Genomic DNA, 22,595 nt, shown 5'->3' on the forward strand with positions numbered 1-22,595 from the left:
CATATAGCACGTTGCTGCAAGCAAGCACATTCTCATTCAAAGATGCAAGTTACTATGTAGGAACAAGTTTGTATAGGTATTTCAAAAATGCCCAGAACTGAGCTAAACTTGGTATGTGTCCAACTCCTAGAAATAACTTCATGCCCCATCTCCCTTACTTCCAGCTAGTAAGGATCACATAATTCCTAACAAAGTTTTGACACAGATTCCCAATTCGGGCGCTCAGAACATATAGCACGTTGCTGTAAGCAAGCACATTCTCATTCAAAGATGCAAGTTACTATGTAGGAACAAGTTTGTATAGGTATTTCAAAGATGCCCAGAACTGAGCTAAACTTGGTATGTGTCCAACTCCGAGAAATAACTTCATGCCCCATCTCCCTTACTTCCAGCTAGTAAGGATCACATAATTCCTAACAAAGTTTTGACACAGATTCCCAATTCGGGCATTCAGAACATATAGCACGTTGCTGCAAGCAAGCACATTCTCATTCAAAGATGCAAGTTACTATGTAGGAACAAGTTTGTATAGGTATTTCAAAGATGCCCAGAACTGAGCTAAACTTGGTATGTGTCCAACTCCTAGAAATAACTTCATGCCCCATCTCCCTTACTTCCAGCTAGTAAGGATCACATAATTCCTAACAGTTTTGGCACAGATTCCCAATTCGGGCATTCAGAACATATAGCACTTTGCTGTAAGCAAGCACATTCTCATTCAAAGTTGCAAGTTACTATGTAGGAACAAGTTTGTATAGGTATTTCAAAGATGCCCAGAACTGAGCTAAACTTGGTATGTGTCCAACTCCTAGAAATAACTTCATGCCCCATCTCCCTTACTTCCAGCTAGTAAGGATCACATAATTCCTAACAAAGTTTTGACACAGATTCCCAATTCGGGCATTCAGAACATATAGCACGTTGCTGTAAGCAAGCACATTCTCATTCAAAGATGCAAGTTACTATGTAGGAACAAGTTTGTATAGGTATTTCAAAGATGCCCAGAACTGAGCTAAACTTGGTATGTGTCCAACTCCTAGAAATAACTTCATGCCCCATCTCCCTTACTTCCAGCTAGTAAGGATCACATAATTCCTAACAAAGTTTTGACACAGATTCCCAATTCGGGCATTCAGAACATATAGCACGTTGCTGCAAGCAAGCAGATTCTCATTCAAAGATGCAAGTTACTAGGTAGGAACAAGTTTGTATAGGTATTTCAAAGATGCCCAGAACTGAGCTAAACGTTTTATGTGTCCAACTCCTAGAAATAACTTCATGCCCCATCTCCCTTACTTCCAGCTAGTAAGGATCACATAATTCCTAACAAAGTTTTGACACAGATTCCCTATTCGGGCATTCTTCTTCATGCCCCATCTCCCTTACTTCCAGCTAGTAAGGATCACATAATTCCTAACAAAGTTTTGACACAGATTCCCTATTCGGGCATTCAGAACATATAGCACGTTGCTGCAAGCAAGCACATTCTCATTCAAAGATGCAAGTTACTATGTAGGAACAAGTTTGTATAGGTATTTCAAAGATGCCCAGAACTGAGCTAAACTTGGTATGTGTCCAACTCCTAGAAATAACTTCATGCCCCATCTCCCTTACTTCCAGCTAGTAAGGATCACATAATTCCTAACAAAGTTTTGACACAGATTCCCTATTCGGGCATTCAGAACATATAGCACGTTGCTGTAAGCAAGCACATTCTCATTCAAAGTTGCAAGTTACTATGTAGGAACAAGTTTGTATAGGTATTTCAAAGATGCCCAGAACTGAGCTAAACTTGGTATGTGTCCAACTCCTAGAAATAACTTCATGCCCCATCTCCCTTACTTCCAGCTAGTAAGGATCACATAATTCCTAACAAAGTTTTGACACAGATTCCCTATTCGGGCATTCAGAACATATAGCACGTTGCTGCAAGCAAGCACATTCTCATTCAAAGATGCCAGTTACTAGGTAGGAACAAGTTTGTATAGGTATTTCAAAGATGCCCAGAACTGAGCTAAACTTGGTATGTATCCAACTCCAAGAAATAACTTCATGCCCCATCTCCCTTACTTCCAGCTAGTAAGGATCACATAATTCCTAACAAAGTTTTGACACAGATTCCCAATTCGGGCATTCAGAACATATAGCACGTTGCTGCAAGCAAGCACATTCTCATTCAAAGATGCAAGTTACTATGTAGGAACAAGTTTGTATAGGTATTTCAAAAATGCCCAGAACTGAGCTAAACTTGGTATGTGTCCAACTCCTAGAAATAACTTCATGCCCCATCTCCCTTACTTCCAGCTAGTAAGGATCACATAATTCCTAACAAAGTTTTGACACAGATTGCCAATTCGGGCGCTCAGAACATATAGCACGTTGCTGCAAGCAAGCACATTCTCATTCAAAGATGCAAGTTACTATGTAGGAACAAGTTTGTATAGGTATTTCAAAGATGCCCAGAACTGAGCTAAACTTGGTATGTGTCCAACTCCTAGAAATAACTTCATGCCCCATCTCCCTTACTTCCAGCTAGTAAGGATCACATAATTCCTAACAAAGTTTTGACACAGATTCCCAATTCGGGCGCTCAGAACATATAGCACGTTGCTGTAAGCAAGCACATTCTCATTCAAAGATGCAAGTTACTATGTAGGAACAAGTTTGTATAGGTATTTCAAAGATGCCCAGAACTGAGCTAAACTTGGTATGTGTCCAACTCCTAGAAATAACTTCATGCCCCATCTCCCTTACTTCCAGCTAGTAAGGATCACATAATTCCTAACAAAGTTTTGACACAGATTCCCAATTCGGGCATTCAGAACATATAGCACGTTGCTGCAAGCAAGCACATTCTCATTCAAAGATGCAAGTTACTATGTAGGAACAAGTTTGTATAGGTATTTCAAAGATGCCCAGAACTGAGCTAAACTTGGTATGTGTCCAACTCCTAGAAATAACTTCATGCCCCATCTCCCTTACTTCCAGCTAGTAAGGATCACATAATTCCTAACAAAGTTTTGACACAGATTCCCAATTCGGGCATTCAGAACATATAGCACGTTGCTATAAGCAAGCAGATTCTCATTCAAAGATGCAAGTTACTAGGTAGGAACAAGTTTGTATAGGTATTTCAAAGATGCCCAGAACTGAGCTAAACTTGGTATGTGTCCAACTCCTAGAAATAACTTCATGCCCCATCTCCCTTACTTCCAGCTAGTAAGGATCACATAATTCCTAACAAAGTTTTGACACAGATTCCAAAGTCGGGCATTCAGAACATATAGCACGTTGCTGCAAGCAAGCACATTTTCATTCAAAGATGCAAGTTACTAGGTAGGAACAAGTTGGTATAGGTATTTCAAAGATGCCCAGAACTGAGCTAAACTTGTTATGTGTCCAACTCCAAGAAATAACTTCATGCCCCATCTCCCTTACTTCCAGCTAGTAAGGATCACATAATTCCTAACAAAGTTTTGACACAGATTCCCAATTCGGGCATTAAGAACATATAGCACGTTGCTGCAAGCAAGCACATTCTCATTCAAAGATGCAAGTTACTATGTAGGAACAAGTTTGTATAGGTATTTCAAAGATGCCCAGAACTGAGCTAAACTTGGTATGTGTCCAACTCCTAGAAATAACTTCATGCCCCATCTCCCTTACTTCCAGCTAGTAAGGATCACATAATTCCTAACAAAGTTTTGACACAGATTCCCAATTCGGGCATTCAGAACATATAGCACGTTGCTGTAAGCAAGCACATTCTCATTCAAAGATGCAAGTTACTATGTAGGAACAAGTTTGTATAGGTATTTCAAAGATGCCCAGAACTGAGCTAAACTTGGTATGTGTCCAACTCCTAGAAATAACTTCATGCCCCATCTCCCTTACTTCCAGCTAGTAAGGATCACATAATTCCTAACAAAGTTTTGACACAGATTCCCTATTCGGGCATTCAGAACATATAGCACGTTGCTGCAAGCAAGCACATTCTCATTCAAAGATGCAAGTTACTATGTAGGAACAAGTTTGTATAGGTATTTCAAAGATGCCCAGAACTGAGCTAAACTTGGTATGTGTCCAACTCCTAGAAATAACTTCATGCCCCATCTCCCTTACTTCCAGCTAGTAAGGATCACATAATTCCTAACAGTTTTGGCACAGATTCCCAATTCGGGCATTCAGAACATATAGCACTTTGCTGTAAGCAAGCACATTCTCATTCAAAGTTGCAAGTTACTATGTAGGAACAAGTTTGTATAGGTATTTCAAAGATGCCCAGAACTGAGCTAAACTTGGTATGTGTCCAACTCCTAGAAATAACTTCATGCCCCATCTCCCTTACTTCCAGCTAGTAAGGATCACATAATTCCTAACAAAGTTTTGACACAGATTCCCAATTCGGGCATTCAGAACATATAGCACGTTGCTGTAAGCAAGCACATTCTCATTCAAAGATGCAAGTTACTATGTAGGAACAAGTTTGTATAGGTATTTCAAAGATGCCCAGAACTGAGCTAAACTTGGTATGTGTCCAACTCCTAGAAATAACTTCATGCCCCATCTCCCTTACTTCCAGCTTGTAAGGATCACATAATTCCTAACAAAGTTTTGACACAGATTCCCTATTCGGGAATTCAGAACATATAGCACGTTGCTGCAAGCTAGCAGATTCTCATTCAAAGATGCAAGTTACTAGGTAGGAACAAGTTTGTATAGGTATTTCAAAGATGCCCAGAACTGAGCTAAACTTGGTATGTGTCCAACTCCTAGAAATAACTTCATGCCCCATCTCCCTTACTTCCAGCTAGTAAGGATCACATAATTCCTAACAACGTTTTGACACAGATTCCCTATTCGGGCATTCAGAACATATAGCACGTTGCTGCAAGCAAGCACATTCTCATTCAAAGATGCAAGTTACTAGGTAGGAACAAGTTTGTATAGGTATTTCAAAGATGCCCAGAACTGAGCTAAACTTGGTATGTGTCCAACTCCAAGAAATAACTTCATGCCCCATCTCCCTTACTTCCAGCTAGTAAGGATAACATAATTCCTAACAAAGTTTTGACACAGATTCCCAATTCGGGCATTCAGCACATATAGCACGTTGCTGCAAGCAAGCACATTCTCATTCAAAGATGCAAGTTACTATGTAGGAACAAGTTTGTATAGGTATTTCAAAAATTCCCAGAACTGAGCTAAACTTGGTATGTGTCCAACTCCTAGAAATAACTTCATGCCCCATCTCCCTTACTTCCAGCTAGTAAGGATCACATAATTCCTAACAAAGTTTTGACACAGATTCCCAATTCGGGCATTCAGAACATATAGCACGTTGCTGCAAGCAAGCACATTCTCATTCAAAGATGCAAGTTACTATGTAGGAACAAGTTTGTATAGGTATTTCAAAGATGCCCAGAACTGAGCTAAACTTGGTATGTGTCCAACTCCTAGAAATAACTTCATGCCCCATCTACCTTACTTCCAGCTAGTAAGGATCACATAATTCCTAACAAAGTTTTGACACAGATTCCCAATTCGGGCATTCAGAACATATAGCACGTTGCTATAAGAAAGCAGATTCTCATTCAAAGATGCAAGTTACTAGGTAGGAACAAGTTTGTATAGGTATTTCAAAGATGCCCAGAACTGAGCTAAACTTGGTATGTGTCCAACTCCCAGAAATAACTTCATGCCCCATCTACCTTACTTCCAGCTAGTAAGGATCACATAATTCCTAACAAAGTTTTGACACAGATTCCCTATTCGGGCATTCAGAACATATAGCACGTTGCTGCAAGCAAGCACATTTTCATTCAAAGATGCAAGTTACTAGGTAGGAACAAGTTTGTATAGGTATTTCAAAGATGCCCAGAACTGAGCTAAACTTGGTATGTGTCCAACTCCTAGAAATAACTTCATGCCCCATCTCCCTTACTTCCAGCTAGTAAGGATCACATAATTCCTAACAAAGTTTTGACACAGATTCCCTATTCGGGCATTCAGAACATATAGCACGTTGCTGCAAGCAAGCACATTCTCATTCAAAGATGCCAGTTACTATGTAGGAACAAGTTTGTATAGGTATTTCAAAGATGCCCAGAACTGAGCTAAACTTGGTATGTGTCCAACTCCAAGGAATAACTTCATGCCCCATCTCCCTTACTTCCAGCTAGTAAGGATCACATAATTCCTAACAAAGTTTTGACACAGATTCCCAATTCGGGCATTCAGAACATATAGCACGTTGCTGCAAGCAAGCACATTCTCATTCAAAGATGCAAGTTACTATGTAGGAACAAGTTTGTATAGGTATTTCAAAGATGCCCAGAACTGAGCTAAACTTGGTATGTGTCCAACTCCTAGAAATAACTTCATGCCCCATCTCCCTTACTTCCAGCTAGTAAGGATCACATAATTCCTAACAAAGTTTTGACACAGATTGCCAATTCGGGCGCTCAGAACATATAGCACGTTGCTGCAAGCAAGCACATTCTCATTCAAAGATGCAAGTTACTATGTAGGAACAAGTTTGTATAGGTATTTCAATGATGCCCAGAACTGAGCTAAACTTGGTATGTGTCCAACTCCTAGAAATAACTTCATGCCCCATCTCCCTTACTTCCAGCTAGTAAGGATCACATAATTCCTAACAAAGTTTTGACACAGATTCCCAATTCGGGCGCTCAGAACATATAGCACGTTGTTGTAAGCAAGCACATTCTCATTCAAAGATGCAAGTTACTATGTAGGAACAAGTTTGTATAGGTATTTCAAAGATGCCCAGAACTGAGCTAAACTTGGTATGTGTCCAACTCCTAGAAATAACTTCATGCCCCATCTCCCTTACTTCCAGCTAGTAAGGATCACATAATTCCTAACAAAGTTTTGACACAGATTCCCAATTCGGGCATTCAGAACATATAGCACGTTGCTGCAAGCAAGCACATTCTCATTCAAAGATGCAAGTTACTAGGTAGGAACAAGTTTGTATAGGTATTTCAAAGATGCCCAGAACTGAGCTCAACTTGGTATGTGTCCAACTCCTAGAAATAACTTCATGCCCCATCTCCCTTACTTCCAGCTAGTAAGGATCACATAATTCCTAACAAAGTTTTGACACAGATTCCCAATTCGGGCATTCAGAACATATAGGACGTTGCTGCAAGCAAGCACATTCTCATTAAAAGTTGCAAGTTACTATGTAGGAACAAGTTTGTATTGGTATTTCAAAGATGCCCAGAACTGAGCTAAACTTGGTATGTGTCCAACTCCTAGAAATAACTTCATGCCCCATCTCCCTTACTTCCAGCTAGTAAGGATCACATAATTCCTAACAAAGTTTTGACACATATTCCCAATTCGGGCATTCAGAACATATAGCACGTTGCTGTAAGCAAGCAGATTCCCATTCAAAGATGCAAGTTACTATGTAGGAACAAGTTCGTATAGGTATTTCAAAGATGCCCAGAACTGAGCTAAACTTGGTATGTGTCCAACTCCTAGAAATAACTTCATGCCCCATCTCCCTTACTTCCAGCTAGTAAGGATGACATAATTCCTAACAAAGTTTTGACACAGATTCCCAATTCGGGCATTCAGAACATATAGCACGTTGCTGTAAGCAAGCACATTCTCATTCAAAGATGCAAGTTACTATGTAGGAACAAGTTCGTATAGGTATTTCAAAGATGCCCAGAACTGAGCTAAACTTGGTATGTGTCCAACTCCTAGAAATAACTTCATGCCCCATCTCCCTTACTTCCAGCTAGTAAGGATCACATAATTCCTAACAAAGTTTTGACACAGATTCCCAATTCGGGCATTCAGAACATATAGCACGTTGCTGTAAGCAAGCACATTCTCATTCAAAGATGCAAGTTACTATGTAGGAACAAGTTCGTATAGGTATTTCAAAGATGCCCAGAACTGAGCTAAACTTGGTATGTGTCCAACTCCTAGAAATAACTTCATGCCCCATCTCCCTTACTTCCAGCTAGTAAGGATCACATAATTCCTAACAAAGTTTTGACACAGATTCCCAATTCGGGCATTCAGAACATATAGCACGTTGCTGTAAGCAAGCACATTCTCATTCAAAGTTGCAAGTTACTATGTAGGAACAAGTTTGTATAGGTATTTCAAAGATGCCCAGAACTGAGCTAAACTTGGTATGTGTCCAACTCCTAGAAATAACTTCATGCCCCATCTCCCTTACTTCCAGGTAGTAAGGATCACATAATTCCTAACAAAGTTTTGACACAGATTGCCAATTCGGGCATTCAGAACATATAGCACGTTGCTGTAAGCAAGCAGATTCTCATTAATGCTGCAAGTTACTATGTAGCAACAAGTTTGTATAGGTATTTCAAAGATGCCCAGAACTGAGCTAAACTTGGTATGTGTCCAACTCCTAGAAATAACTTCATGCCTCATCTCCCTTACTTCCAGCTAGTAAGGATCACATAATTCCTAACAAAGTTTTGACACAGATTGCCAATTCGGGCATTCAGAACATATAGCACGTTGCTGTAAGCAAGCACATTCTCATTCAAAGATGCAAGTTACTATGTAGGAACAAGTTTGTATAGGTATTTCAAAGATGCCCAGAACTGAGCTAAACTTGGTATGTGTCCAACTCCTAGAAATAACTTCATGCCCCATCTCCCTTACTTCCAGCTAGTAAGGATCACATAATTCCTAACAAAGTTTTGACACAGATTCCCAATTCGGGCATTCAGAACATATAGCACGTTGCTGTAAGCAAGCACATTCTCATTCAAAGTTGCAAGTTACTATGTAGGAACAAGTTTGTATAGGTATTTCAAAGATGCCCAGAACTGAGCTAAACTTGGTATGTGTCCAACTCCTAGAAATAACTTCATGCCCCATCTCCCTTACTTCCAGCTAGTAAGGATCACATAATTCCTAACAAAGTTTTGACACAGATTCCCTATTCGGGCATTCAGAACATATAGCACGTTGCTGTAAGCAAGCACATTCTCATTCGAAGTTGCAAGTTACTATGTAGGAACAAGTTTGTATAGGTATTTCAAAGATGCCCAGAACTGAGCTAAACTTGGTATGTGTCCAACTCCTAGAAATAACTTCATGCCCCATCTCCCTTACTTCCAGGTAGTAAGGATCACATAATTCCTAACAAAGTTTTGACACAGATTGCCAATTCGGGCATTCAGAACATATAGCACGTTGCTGTAAGCAAGCAGATTCTCATTAATGCTGCAAGTTACTATGTAGCAACAAGTTTGTATAGGTATATCAAAGATGCCCAGAACTGAGCTAAACTTGGTATGTGTCCAACTCCTAGAAATAACTTCATGCCTCATCTCTCTTACTTCCAGCTAGTAAGGATCACATAATTCCTAACAAAGTTTTGACACAGATTGCCAATTCGGGCATTCAGAACATATAGCACGTTGCTGTAAGCAAGCACATTCTCATTCAAAGATGCAAGTTACTATGTAGGAACAAGTTTGTATAGGTATTTCAAAGATGCCCAGAACTGAGCTAAACTTGGTATGTGTCCAACTCCTAGAAATAACTTCATGCCCCATCTCCCTTACTTCCAGCTAGTAAGGATCACATAATTCCTAACAAAGTTTTGACACAGATTCCCAATTCGGGCATTCAGAACATATAGCACGTTGCTGTAAGCAAGCACATTCTCATTCAAAGTTGCAAGTTACTATGTAGGAACAAGTTTGTATAGGTATTTCAAAGATGCCCAGAACTGAGCTAAACTTGGTATGTGTCCAACTCCTAGAAATAACTTCATGCCCCATCTCCCTTACTTCCAGCTAGTAAGGATCACATAATTCCTAACAAAGTTTTGACACAGATTCCCAATTCGCGCATTGAGAACATATAGCACGTTGCTGTAAGCAAGCAGATTCCCATTCAAAGATGCAAGTTACTATGTAGGAACAAGTTTGTATAGGTATTTCAAAGATGCCCAGAACTGAGCTAAACTTGGTATGTGTCCAACTCCTAGAAATAACTTCATGCCCCATCTCCCTTACTTCCAGCTAGTAAGGATCACATAATTCCTAACAAAGTTTTGACACAGATTCCCAATTCGGGCGCTCAGAACATATAGCACGTTGTTGTAAGCAAGCACATTCTCATTCAAAGATGCAAGTTACTATGTAGGAACAAGTTTGTATAGGTATTTCAAAGATGCCCAGAACTGAGCTAAACTTGGTATGTGTCCAACTCCTAGAAATAACTTCATGCCACATCTCCCTTACTTTCAGCTAGTAAGGATCACATAATTCCTAACAAAGTTTTGACACAGATTCCCAATTCGGGCATTCAGAACATATAGCACGTTGCTGCAAGCAAGCACATTCTCATTCAAAGATGCAAGTTACTATGTAGGAACAAGTTTGTATAGGTATTTCAAAGATGCCCAGAACTGAGCTAAACTTGGTATGTGTCCAACTCCTAGAAATAACTTCATGCCCCATCTCTCTTACTTCCAGCTAGTAAGGATCACATAATTCCTAACAAAGTTTTGACACAGATTCCCTATTCGGGCATTCAGAACATATAGCACGTTGCTATAAGCAAGCAGATTCTCATTCAAAGATGCAAGTTACTAGGTAGGAACAAGTTTGTATAGGTATTTCAAAGATGCCCAGAACTGAGCTCAACTTGGTATGTGTCCAACTCCTAGAAATAACTTCATGCCCCATCTCCCTTACTTCCAGCTAGTAAGGATCACATAATTCCTAACAAAGTTTTGACACAGATTCCCAATTCGGGCATTCAGAACATATAGGACGTTGCTGCAAGCAAGCACATTCTCATTAAAAGTTGCAAGTTACTATGTAGGAACAAGTTTGTATTGGTATTTCAAAGATGCCCAGAACTGAGCTAAACTTGGTATGTGTCCAACTCCTAGAAATAACTTCATGCCCCATCTCCCTTACTTCCAGCTAGTAAGGATCACATAATTCCTAACAAAGTTTTGACACATATTCCCAATTCGGGCATTCAGAACATATAGCACGTTGCTGTAAGCAAGCAGATTCCCATTCAAAGATGCAAGTTACTATGTAGGAACAAGTTTGTATAGGTATTTCAAAGATGCCCAGAACTGAGCTAAACTTGGTATGTGTCCAACTCCTAGAAATAACTTCATGCCCCATCTCCCTTACTTCCAGCTAGTAAGGATGACATAATTCCTAACAAAGTTTTGACACAGATTCCCAATTCGGGCATTCAGAACATATAGCACGTTGCTGTAAGCAAGCACATTCTCATTCAAAGATGCAAGTTACTATGTAGGAACAAATTCGTATAGGTATTTCAAAGATGCCCAGAACTGAGCTAAACTTGGTATGTGTCCAACTCCTAGAAATAACTTCATGCCCCATCTCCCTTACTTCCAGCTAGTAAGGATCACATAATTCCTAACAAAGTTTTGACGCAGATTCCCAATTCGGGCATTCAGAACATATAGCACGTTGCTGTAAGCAAGCACATTCTCATTCAAAGATGCAAGTTACTATGTAGGAACAAGTTCGTATAGGTATTTCAAAGATGCCCAGAACTGAGCTAAGCTTGGTATGTGTCCAACTCCTAGAAATAACTTCATGCCCCATCTCCCTTACTTCCAGCTAGTAAGGATCACATAATTCCTAACAAAGTTTTGACACAGATTCCCAATTCGGGCATTCAGAACATATAGCACGTTGCTGTAAGCAAGCACATTCTCATTCAAAGTTGCAAGTTACTATGTAGGAACAAGTTTGTATAGGTATTTCAAAGATGCCCAGAACTGAGCTAAACTTGGTATGTGTCCAACTCCTAGAAATAACTTCATGCCCCATCTCCCTTACTTCCAGGTAGTAAGGATCACATAATTCCTAACAAAGTTTTGACACAGATTGCCAATTCGGGCATTCAGAACATATAGCACGTTGCTGTAAGCAAGCAGATTCTCATAATGCTGCAAGTTACTATGTAGCAACAAGTTTGTATAGGTATTTCAAAGATGCCCAGAACTGAGCTAAACTTGGTATGTGTCCAACTCCTAGAAATAACTTCATGCCTCATCTCTCTTACTTCCAGCTAGTAAGGATCTCATAATTCCTAACAAAGTTTTGACACAGATTGCCAATTCGGGCATTCAGAACATATAGCACGTTGCTGTAAGCAAGCACATTCTCATTCAAAGATGCAAGTTACTATGTAGGAACAAGTTTGTATAGGTATTTCAAAGATGCCCAGAACTGAGCAAAACTTGGTATGTGTCCAACTCCTAGAAATAACTTCATGCCCCATCTCCCTTACTTCCAGCTAGTAAGGATCACATAATTCCTAACAAAGTTTTGACACAGATTCCCAATTCGGGCATTCAGAACATATAGCACGTTGCTGTAAGCAAGCACATTCTCATTCAAAGTTGCAAGTTACTATGTAGGAACAAGTTTGTATAGGTATTTCAAAGATGCCCAGAACTGAGCTAAACTTGGTATGTGTCCAACTCCTAGAAATAACTTCATGCCCCATCTCCCTTACTTCCAGCTAGTAAGGATCACATAATTCCTAACAAAGTTTTGACACAGATTCCCAATTCGGGCATTCAGAACATATAGCACGTTGCTGTAAGCAAGCACATTCTCATTCAAAGTTGCAAGTTACTATGTAGGAACAAGTTTGTATAGGTATTTCAAAGATGCCCAGAACTGAGCTAAACTTGGTATGTGTCCAACTCCTAGAAATAACTTCATGCCCCATCTCCCTTACTTCCAGGTAGTAAGGATCACATAATTCCTAACAAAGTTTTGACACAGATTGCCAATTCGGGCATTCAGAACATATAGCACGTTGCTGTAAGCAAGCAGATTCTCATTAATGCTGCAAGTTACTATGTAGCAACAAGTTTGTATAGGTATTTCAAAGATGCCCAGAACTGAGCTAAACTTGGTATGTGTCCAACTCCTAGAAATAACTTCATGCCTCATCTCTCTTACTTCCAGCTAGTAAGGATCACATAATTCCTAACAAAGTTTTGACACAGATTGCCAATTCGGGCATTCAGAACATATAGCACGTTGCTGTAAGCAAGCACATTCTCATTCAAAGATGCAAGTTACTATGTAGGAACAAGTTTGTATAGGTATTTCAAAGATGCCCAGAACTGAGCTAAACTTGGTATGTGTCCAACTCCTAGAAATAACTTCATGCCCCATCTCCCTTACTTCCAGCTAGTAAGGATCACATAATTCCTAACAAAGTTTTGACACAGATTCCCAATTCGGGCATTCAGAACATATAGCACGTTGCTGTAAGCAAGCACATTCTCATTCAAAGTTGCAAGTTACTATGTAGGAACAAGTTTGTATAGGTATTTCAAAGATGCCCAGAACTGAGCTAAACTTGGTATGTGTCCAACTCCTAGAAATAACTTCATGCCCCATCTCCCTTACTTCCAGCTAGTAAGGATCACATAATTCCTAACAAAGTTTTGACACAGATTCCCAATTCGCGCATTCAGAACATATAGCACGTTGCTGTAAGCAAGCAGATTCCCATTAAAAGATGCAAGTTACTATGTAGGAACAAGTTTGTATAGGTATTTCAAAGATGCCCAGAACTGAGCTAAACTTGGTATGTGTCCAACTCCTAGAAATAACTTCATGCCCCATCTCCCTTACTTCCAGCTAGTAAGGATCACATAATTCCTAACAAAGTTTTGACACAGATTCCCAATTCGGGCATTCAGAACATATAGCACGTTGCTGTAAGCAAGCAGATTCCCATTCAAAGATGCAAGTTACTATGTAGGAACAAGTTTGTATAGGTATTTCAAAGATGCCCAGAACTGAGCTAAACTTGCTATGTGTCCAACTCCTAGAAATAACTTCATGCCCCATCTCCCTTACTTCCAGCTAGTAAGGATGACATAATTCCTAACAAAGTTTTGACACAGATTCCCAATTCGGGCATTCAGAACATATAGCACGTTGCTGTAAGCAAGCACATTCTCATTCAAAGATGCAAGTTACTATGTAGGAACAAGTTTGTATAGGTATTTCAAAGATGCCCAGAACTGAGCTAAACTTGCTATGTGTCCAACTCCTAGAAATAACTTCATGCCCCATCTCCCTTACTTCCAGCTAGTAAGGATGACATAATTCCTAACAAAGTTTTGACACAGATTCCCAATTCGGGCATTCAGAACATATAGCACGTTGCTGTAAGCAAGCACATTCTCATTCAAAGTTGCAAGTTACTATGTAGGAACAAGTTTGTATAGGTATTTCAAAGATGCCCAGAACTGAGCTAAACTTGGTATGTGTCCAACTCCTAGAAATAACTTCATGCCCCATCTCCCTTACTTCCAGCTAGTAAGGATCACATAATTCCTAACAAAGTTTTGACACAGATTCCCAATTCGGGCATTCAGAACATATAGGACGTTGCTGCAAGCAAGCACATTCTCATTAAAAGTTGCAAGTTACTATGTAGGAACAAGTTTGTATTGGTATTTCAAAGATGCCCAGAACTGAGCTAAACTTGGTATGTGTCCAACTCCTAGAAATAACTTCATGCCCCATCTCCCTTACTTCCAGCTAGTAAGGATCACATAATTCCTAACAAAGTTTTGACACATATTCCCAATTCGGGCATTCAGAACATATAGCACGTTGCTGTAAGCAAGCAGATTCCCATTCAAAGATGCAAGTTACTATGTAGGAACAAGTTTGTATAGGTATTTCAAAGATGCCCAGAACTGAGCTAAACTTGGTATGTGTCCAACTCCTAGAAATAACTTCATGCCCCATCTCCCTTACTTCCAGCTAGTAAGGATGACATAATTCCTAACAAAGTTTTGACACAGATTCCCAATTCGGGCATTCAGAACATATAGCACGTTGCTGTAAGCAAGCACATTCTCATTCAAAGATGCAAGTTACTATGTAGGAACAAATTCGTATAGGTATTTCAAAGATGCCCAGAACTGAGCTAAACTTGGTATGTGTCCAACTCCTAGAAATAACTTCATGCCCCATCTCCCTTACTTCCAGCTAGTAAGGATCACATAATTCCTAACAAAGTTTTGACGCAGATTCCCAATTCGGGCATTCAGAACATATAGCACGTTGCTGTAAGCAAGCACATTCTCATTCAAAGATGCAAGTTACTATGTAGGAACAAGTTCGTATAGGTATTTCAAAGATGCCCAGAACTGAGCTAAGCTTGGTATGTGTCCAACTCCTAGAAATAACTTCATGCCCCATCTCCCTTACTTCCAGCTAGTAAGGATCACATAATTCCTAACAAAGTTTTGACACAGATTCCCAATTCGGGCATTCAGAACATATAGCACGTTGCTGTAAGCAAGCACATTCTCATTCAAAGTTGCAAGTTACTATGTAGGAACAAGTTTGTATAGGTATTTCAAAGATGCCCAGAACTGAGCTAAACTTGGTATGTGTCCAACTCCTAGAAATAACTTCATGCCCCATCTCCCTTACTTCCAGGTAGTAAGGATCACATAATTCCTAACAAAGTTTTGACACAGATTGCCAATTCGGGCATTCAGAACATATAGCACGTTGCTGTAAGCAAGCAGATTCTCATAATGCTGCAAGTTACTATGTAGCAACAAGTTTGTATAGGTATTTCAAAGATGCCCAGAACTGAGCTAAACTTGGTATGTGTCCAACTCCTAGAAATAACTTCATGCCTCATCTCTCTTACTTCCAGCTAGTAAGGATCTCATAATTCCTAACAAAGTTTTGACACAGATTGCCAATTCGGGCATTCAGAACATATAGCACGTTGCTGTAAGCAAGCACATTCTCATTCAAAGATGCAAGTTACTATGTAGGAACAAGTTTGTATAGGTATTTCAAAGATGCCCAGAACTGAGCAAAACTTGGTATGTGTCCAACTCCTAGAAATAACTTCATGCCCCATCTCCCTTACTTCCAGCTAGTAAGGATCACATAATTCCTAACAAAGTTTTGACACAGATTCCCAATTCGGGCATTCAGAACATATAGCACGTTGCTGTAAGCAAGCACATTCTCATTCAAAGTTGCAAGTTACTATGTAGGAACAAGTTTGTATAGGTATTTCAAAGATGCCCAGAACTGAGCTAAACTTGGTATGTGTCCAACTCCTAGAAATAACTTCATGCCCCATCTCCCTTACTTCCAGCTAGTAAGGATCACATAATTCCTAACAAAGTTTTGACACAGATTCCCAATTCGGGCATTCAGAACATATAGCACGTTGCTGTAAGCAAGCACATTCTCATTCAAAGTTGCAAGTTACTATGTAGGAACAAGTTTGTATAGGTATTTCAAAGATGCCCAGAACTGAGCTAAACTTGGTATGTGTCCAACTCCTAGAAATAACTTCATGCCCCATCTCCCTTACTTCCAGGTAGTAAGGATCACATAATTCCTAACAAAGTTTTGACACAGATTGCCAATTCGGGCATTCAGAACATATAGCACGTTGCTGTAAGCAAGCAGATTCTCATTAATGCTGCAAGTTACTATGTAGCAACAAGTTTGTATAGGTATTTCAAAGATGCCCAGAACTGAGCTAAACTTGGTATGTGTCCAACTCCTAGAAATAACTTCATGCCTCATCTCTCTTACTTCCAGCTAGTAAGGATCACATAATTCCTAACAAAGTTTTGACACAGATTGCCAATTCGGGCATTCAGAACATATAGCACGTTGCTGTAAGCAAGCACATTCTCATTCAAAGATGCAAGTTACTATGTACGAACAAGTTTGTATAGGTATTTCAAAGATGCCCAGAACTGAGCTAAACTTGGTATGTGTCCAACTCCTAGAAATAACTTCATGCCCCATCTCCCTTACTTCCAGCTAGTAAGGATCACATAATTCCTAACAAAGTTTTGACACAGATTCCCAATTCGGGCATTCAGAACATATAGCACGTTGCTGTAAGCAAGCACATTCTCATTCAAAGTTGCAAGTTACTATGTAGGAACAAGTTTGTATAGGTATTTCAAAGATGCCCAGAACTGAGCTAAACTTGGTATGTGTCCAACTCCTAGAAATAACTTCATGCCCCATCTCCCTTACTTCCAGCTAGTAAGGATCACATAATTCCTAACAAAGTTTTGACACAGATTCCCAATTCGCGCATTCAGAACATATAGCACGTTGCTGTAAGCAAGCAGATTCCCATTAAAAGATGCAAGTTACTATGTAGGAACAAGTTTGTATAGGTATTTCAAAGATGCCCAGAACTGAGCTAAACTTGGTATGTGTCCAACTCCTAGAAATAACTTCATGCCCCATCTCCCTTACTTCCAGCTAGTAAGGATCACATAATTCCTAACAAAGTTTTGACACAGATTCCCAATTCGGGCATTCAGAACATATAGCACGTTGCTGTAAGCAAGCAGATTCCCATTCAAAGATGCAAGTTACTATGTAGGAACAAGTTTGTATAGGTATTTCAAAGATGCCCAGAACTGAGCTAAACTTGCTATGTGTCCAACTCCTAGAAATAACTTCATGCCCCATCTCCCTTACTTCCAGCTAGTAAGGATGACATAATTCCTAACAAAGTTTTGACACAGATTCCCAATTCGGGCATTCAGAACATATAGCACGTTGCTGTAAGCAAGCACATTCTCATTCAAAGATGCAAGTTACTATGTAGGAACAAGTTTGTATAGGTATTTCAAAGATGCCCAGAACTGAGCTAAACTTGCTATGTGTCCAACTCCTAGAAATAACTTCATGCCCCATCTCCCTTACTTCCAGCTAGTAAGGATGACATAATTCCTAACAAAGTTTTGACACAGATTCCCAATTCGGGCATTCAGAACATATAGCACGTTGCTGTAAGCAAGCACATTCTCATTCAAAGTTGCAAGTTACTATGTAGGAACAAGTTTGTATAGGTATTTCAAAGATGCCCAGAACTGAGCTAAACTTGGTATGTGTCCAACTCCTAGAAATAACTTCATGCCCCATCTCCCTTACTTCCAGCTAGTAAGGATCACATAATTCCTAACAAAGTTTTGACACAGATTCCCAATTCGGGCATTCAGAACATATAGCACGTTGCTGTAAGCAAGCACATTTTCATTCAAAGTTGTAAGTTACTATGTAGGAACAAGTTTGTATAGGTATTTCAAAGATGCCCAGAACTGAGCTAAACGTTGTTTGTGTCCAACTCCTAGAAATAACTTCATGCCCCATCTCCCTTACTTCCAGCTAGTAAGGATCACATAATTCCTAACAAAGTTTTGACACAGATTCCCAATTCGGGCATTCAGAACATATAGCACGTTGCTGTAAGCAAGCACATTTTCATTCAACGTTGCAAGTTACTATGTAGGAACAAGTTTGTATAGGTATTTCAAAGATGCCCAGAACTGAGCTAAACTTTGTATGTGTCCAACTCCTAGAAATAACTTCATGCCCCATCTCCCTTACTTCCAGCTATTAAGGATCACATAATTCCTAACAGTTTTGACACAGATTGCCAATTCGGGCATTCAGAACATATAGCACGTTGCTGTAAGCAAGCACATTCTCATTCAAAGATGCAAGTTACTATGTAGGAACAAGTTTGTATAGGTATTTCAAAGATGCCCAGAACTGAGCTAAACTTGGTATGTGTCCAACTCCTAGAAATAACTTCATGCCCCATCTCCCTTACTTCCAGCTAGTAAGGATGACATAATTCCTAACAAAGTTTTGACACAGATTCCCAATTCGGGCATTCAGAACATATAGCACGTTGCTATAAGCAAGCAGATTCTCATTCAAAGATGCAAGTTACTAGGTAGGAACAAGTTTGTATAGGTATTTCAAAGATGCCCAGAACTGAGCTAAACTTGGTATGTGTCCAACTCCCAGAAATAACTTCAGGCCCCATCTCCCTTACTTCCAGCTAGTAAGGATCACATAATTCCTAACAAAGTTTTGACACAGATTCCCTATTCGGGCATTCAGAACATATAGCACGTTGCTGCAAGCAAGCACATTTTCATTCAAAGATGCAAGTTACTAGGTAGGAACAAGTTTGTATAGGTATTTCAAAGATGCCCAGAACTGAGCTAAACTTGGTATTTGTCCAACTCCTAGAAATAACTTCATGCCCCATCTCCCTTACTTCCAGCTAGTAAGGATCACATAATTCCTAACAAAGTTTTGACACAGATTGCCAATTCGGGCGCTCAGAACATATAGCACGTTGCTGCAAGCAAGCACATTCTCATTCAAAGATGCAAGTTACTATGTAGGAACAAGTTTGTATAGGTATTTCAATGATGCCCAGAACTGAGCTAAACTTGGTATGTGTCCAACTCCTAGAAATAACTTCATGCCCCATCTCCCTTACTTCCAGCTAGTAAGGATCACATAATTCCTAACAAAGTTTTGACACAGATTCCCAATTCGGGCGCTCAGAACATATAGCACGTTGTTGTAAGCAAGCACATTCTCATTCAAAGATGCAAGTTACTATGTAGGAACAAGTTTGTATAGGTATTTCAAAGATGCCCAGAACTGAGCTAAACTTGGTATGTGTCCAACTCCTAGAAATAACTTCATGCCCCATCTCCCTTACTTCCAGCTAGTAAGGATCACATAATTCCTAACAAAGTTTTGACACAGATTCCCAATTCGGGCATTCAGAACATATAGCACGTTGCTGCAAGCAAGCACATTCTCATTCAAAGATGCAAGTTACTATGTAGGAACAAGTTTGTATAGGTATTTCAAAGATGCCCAGAACTGAGCTAAACTTGGTATGTGTCCAACTCCTAGAAATAACTTCATGCCCCATCTCTCTTACTTCCAGCTGGTAAGGATCACATAATTCCTAACAAAGTTTTGACACAGATTCCCTATTCGGGCATTCAGAACATATAGCACGTTGCTATAAGCAAGCAGATTCTCATTCAAAGATGCAAGTTACTAGGTAGGAACAAGTTTGTATAGGTATTTCAAAGATGCCCAGAACTGAGCTAAACTTGGTATGTGTCCAACTCCTAGAAATAACTTCATGCCCCATCTCCCTTACTTCCAGCTAGTAAGGATCACATAATTCCTAACAAAGTTTTGACACAGATTCCCAATTCGGGCATTCAGAACATATAGCACGTTGCTGTAAGCAAGCACATTCTCATTCAAAGTTGCAAGTTACTATGTAGGAACAAGTTTGTATAGGTATTTCAAAGATGCCCAGAACTGAGCTAAACTTGGTATGTGTCCAACTCCTAGAAATAACTTCATGCCCCATCTCCATTACTTCCAGGTAGTAAGGATCACATAATTCCTAACAAAGTTTTGACATAGATTGCCAATTCGGGCATTCAGAACATATAGCACGTTGCTGTAAGCAAGCAGATTCTCATTAATGCTGCAAGTTACTATGTAGCAACAAGTTTGTATAGGTATTTCAAAGATGCCCAGAACTGAGCTAAACTTGGTATGTGTCCAACTCCTAGAAATAACTTCACTCCTCATCTCTCTTACTTCCAGCTAGTAAGGATCACATAATTCCTAACAAAGTTTTGACACAGATTGCCAATTCGGGCATTCAGAACATATAGCACGTTGCTGTAAGCAAGCACATTCTCATTCAAAGATGCAAGTTACTATGTAGGAACAAGTTTGTATAGGTATTTCAAAGATGCCCAGAACTGAGCTAAACATGGTATGTGTCCAACTCCTAGAAATAACTTCATGCCCCATCTCCCTTACTTCCAGCTAGTAAGGATCACATAATTCCTAACAAAGTTTTGACACAGATTCCCAATTCGGGCATTCAGAACATATAGCACGTTGCTGTAAGCAAGCACATTCTCATTCAAAGTTGCAAGTTACTATGTAGGAACAAGTTTGTATAGGTATTTCAAAGATGCCCAGAACTGAGCTAAACTTGGTATGTGTCCAACTCCTAGAAATAACTTCATGCCCCATCTCCCTTACTTCCAGCTAGTAAGGATCACATAATTCCTAACAAAGTTTTGACACAGATTCCCAATTCGCGCATTCAGAACATATAGCACGTTGCTGTAAGCAAGCAGATTCCCATTCAAAGATGCAAGTTACTATGTAGGAACAAGTTTGTATAGGTATTTCAAAGATGCCCAGAACTGAGCTAAACTTGGTATGTGTCCAACTCCTAGAAATAACTTCATGCCCCATCTCCCTTACTTCCAGCTAGTAAGGATCACATAATTCCTAACAAAGTTTTGACACAGATTCCCAATTCGGGCGCTCAGAACATATAGCACGTTGTTGTAAGCAAGCACATTCTCATTCAAAGATGCAAGTTACTATGTAGGAACAAGTTTGTATAGGTATTTCAAAGATGCCCAGAACTGAGCTAAACTTGGTATGTGTCCAACTCCTAGAAATAACTTCATGCCCCATCTCCCATACTTCCAGCTAGTAAGGATGACATAATTCCTAACAAAGTTTTGACACAGATTCCCAATTCGGGCATTCAGAACATATAGCACGTTGCTGCAAGCAAGCACATTCTCATTCAAAGATGCAAGTTACTATGTAGGAACAAGTTTGTATAGGTATTTCAAAGATGCCCAGAACTGAGCTAAACTTGGTATGTGTCCAACTCCTAGAAATAACTTCATGCCCCATCTCTCTTACTTCCAGCTAGTAAGGATCACATAATTCCTAACAAAGTTTTGACACAGATTCCCTATTCGGGCATTCAGAACATATAGCACGTTGCTATAAGCAAGCAGATTCTCATTCAAAGATGCAAGTTACTAGGTAGGAACAAGTTTGTATAGGTATTTCAAAGATGCCCAGAACTGAGCTCAACTTGGTATGTGTCCAACTCCTAGAAATAACTTCATGCCCCATCTCCCTTACTTCCAGCTAGTAAGGATCACATAATTCCTAACAAAGTTTTGACACAGATTCCCAATTCGGGCATTCAGAACATATAGGACGTTGCTGCAAGCAAGCACATTGTCATTAAAAGTTGCAAGTTACTATGTAGGAACAAGTTTGTATTGGTATTTCAAAGATGCCCAGAACTGAGCTAAACTTGGTATGTGTCCAACTCCTAGAAATAACTTCATGCCCCATCTCCCTTACTTCCAGCTAGTAAGGATCACATAATTCCTAACAAAGTTTTGACACATATTCCCAATTCGGGCATTCAGAACATATAGCACGTTGCTGTAAGCAAGCAGATTCCCATTCAAAGATGCAAGTTACTATGTAGGAACAAGTTTGTATAGGTATTTCAAAGATGCCCAGAACTGAGCTAAACTTGCTATGTGTCCAACTCCTAGAAATAACTTCATGCCCCATCTCCCTTACTTCCAGCTAGTAAGGATGACATAATTCCTAACAAAGTTTTGACACAGATTCCCAATTCGGGCATTCAGAACATATAGCACGTTGCTGTAAGCAAGCACATTCTCATTCAAAGATGCAAGTTACTATGTAGGAACAAATTCGTATAGGTATTTCAAAGATGCCCAGAACTGAGCTAAACTTGGTATGTGTCCAACTCCTAGAAATAACTTCATGCCCCATCTCCCTTACTTCCAGCTAGTAAGGATC

Source organism: Diceros bicornis, chromosome 14, assembly GCF_020826845.1.
Source record: "Diceros bicornis minor isolate mBicDic1 chromosome 14, mDicBic1.mat.cur, whole genome shotgun sequence".
In the NCBI taxonomy this organism is placed as follows: Eukaryota; Metazoa; Chordata; class Mammalia; order Perissodactyla; family Rhinocerotidae; genus Diceros; species Diceros bicornis.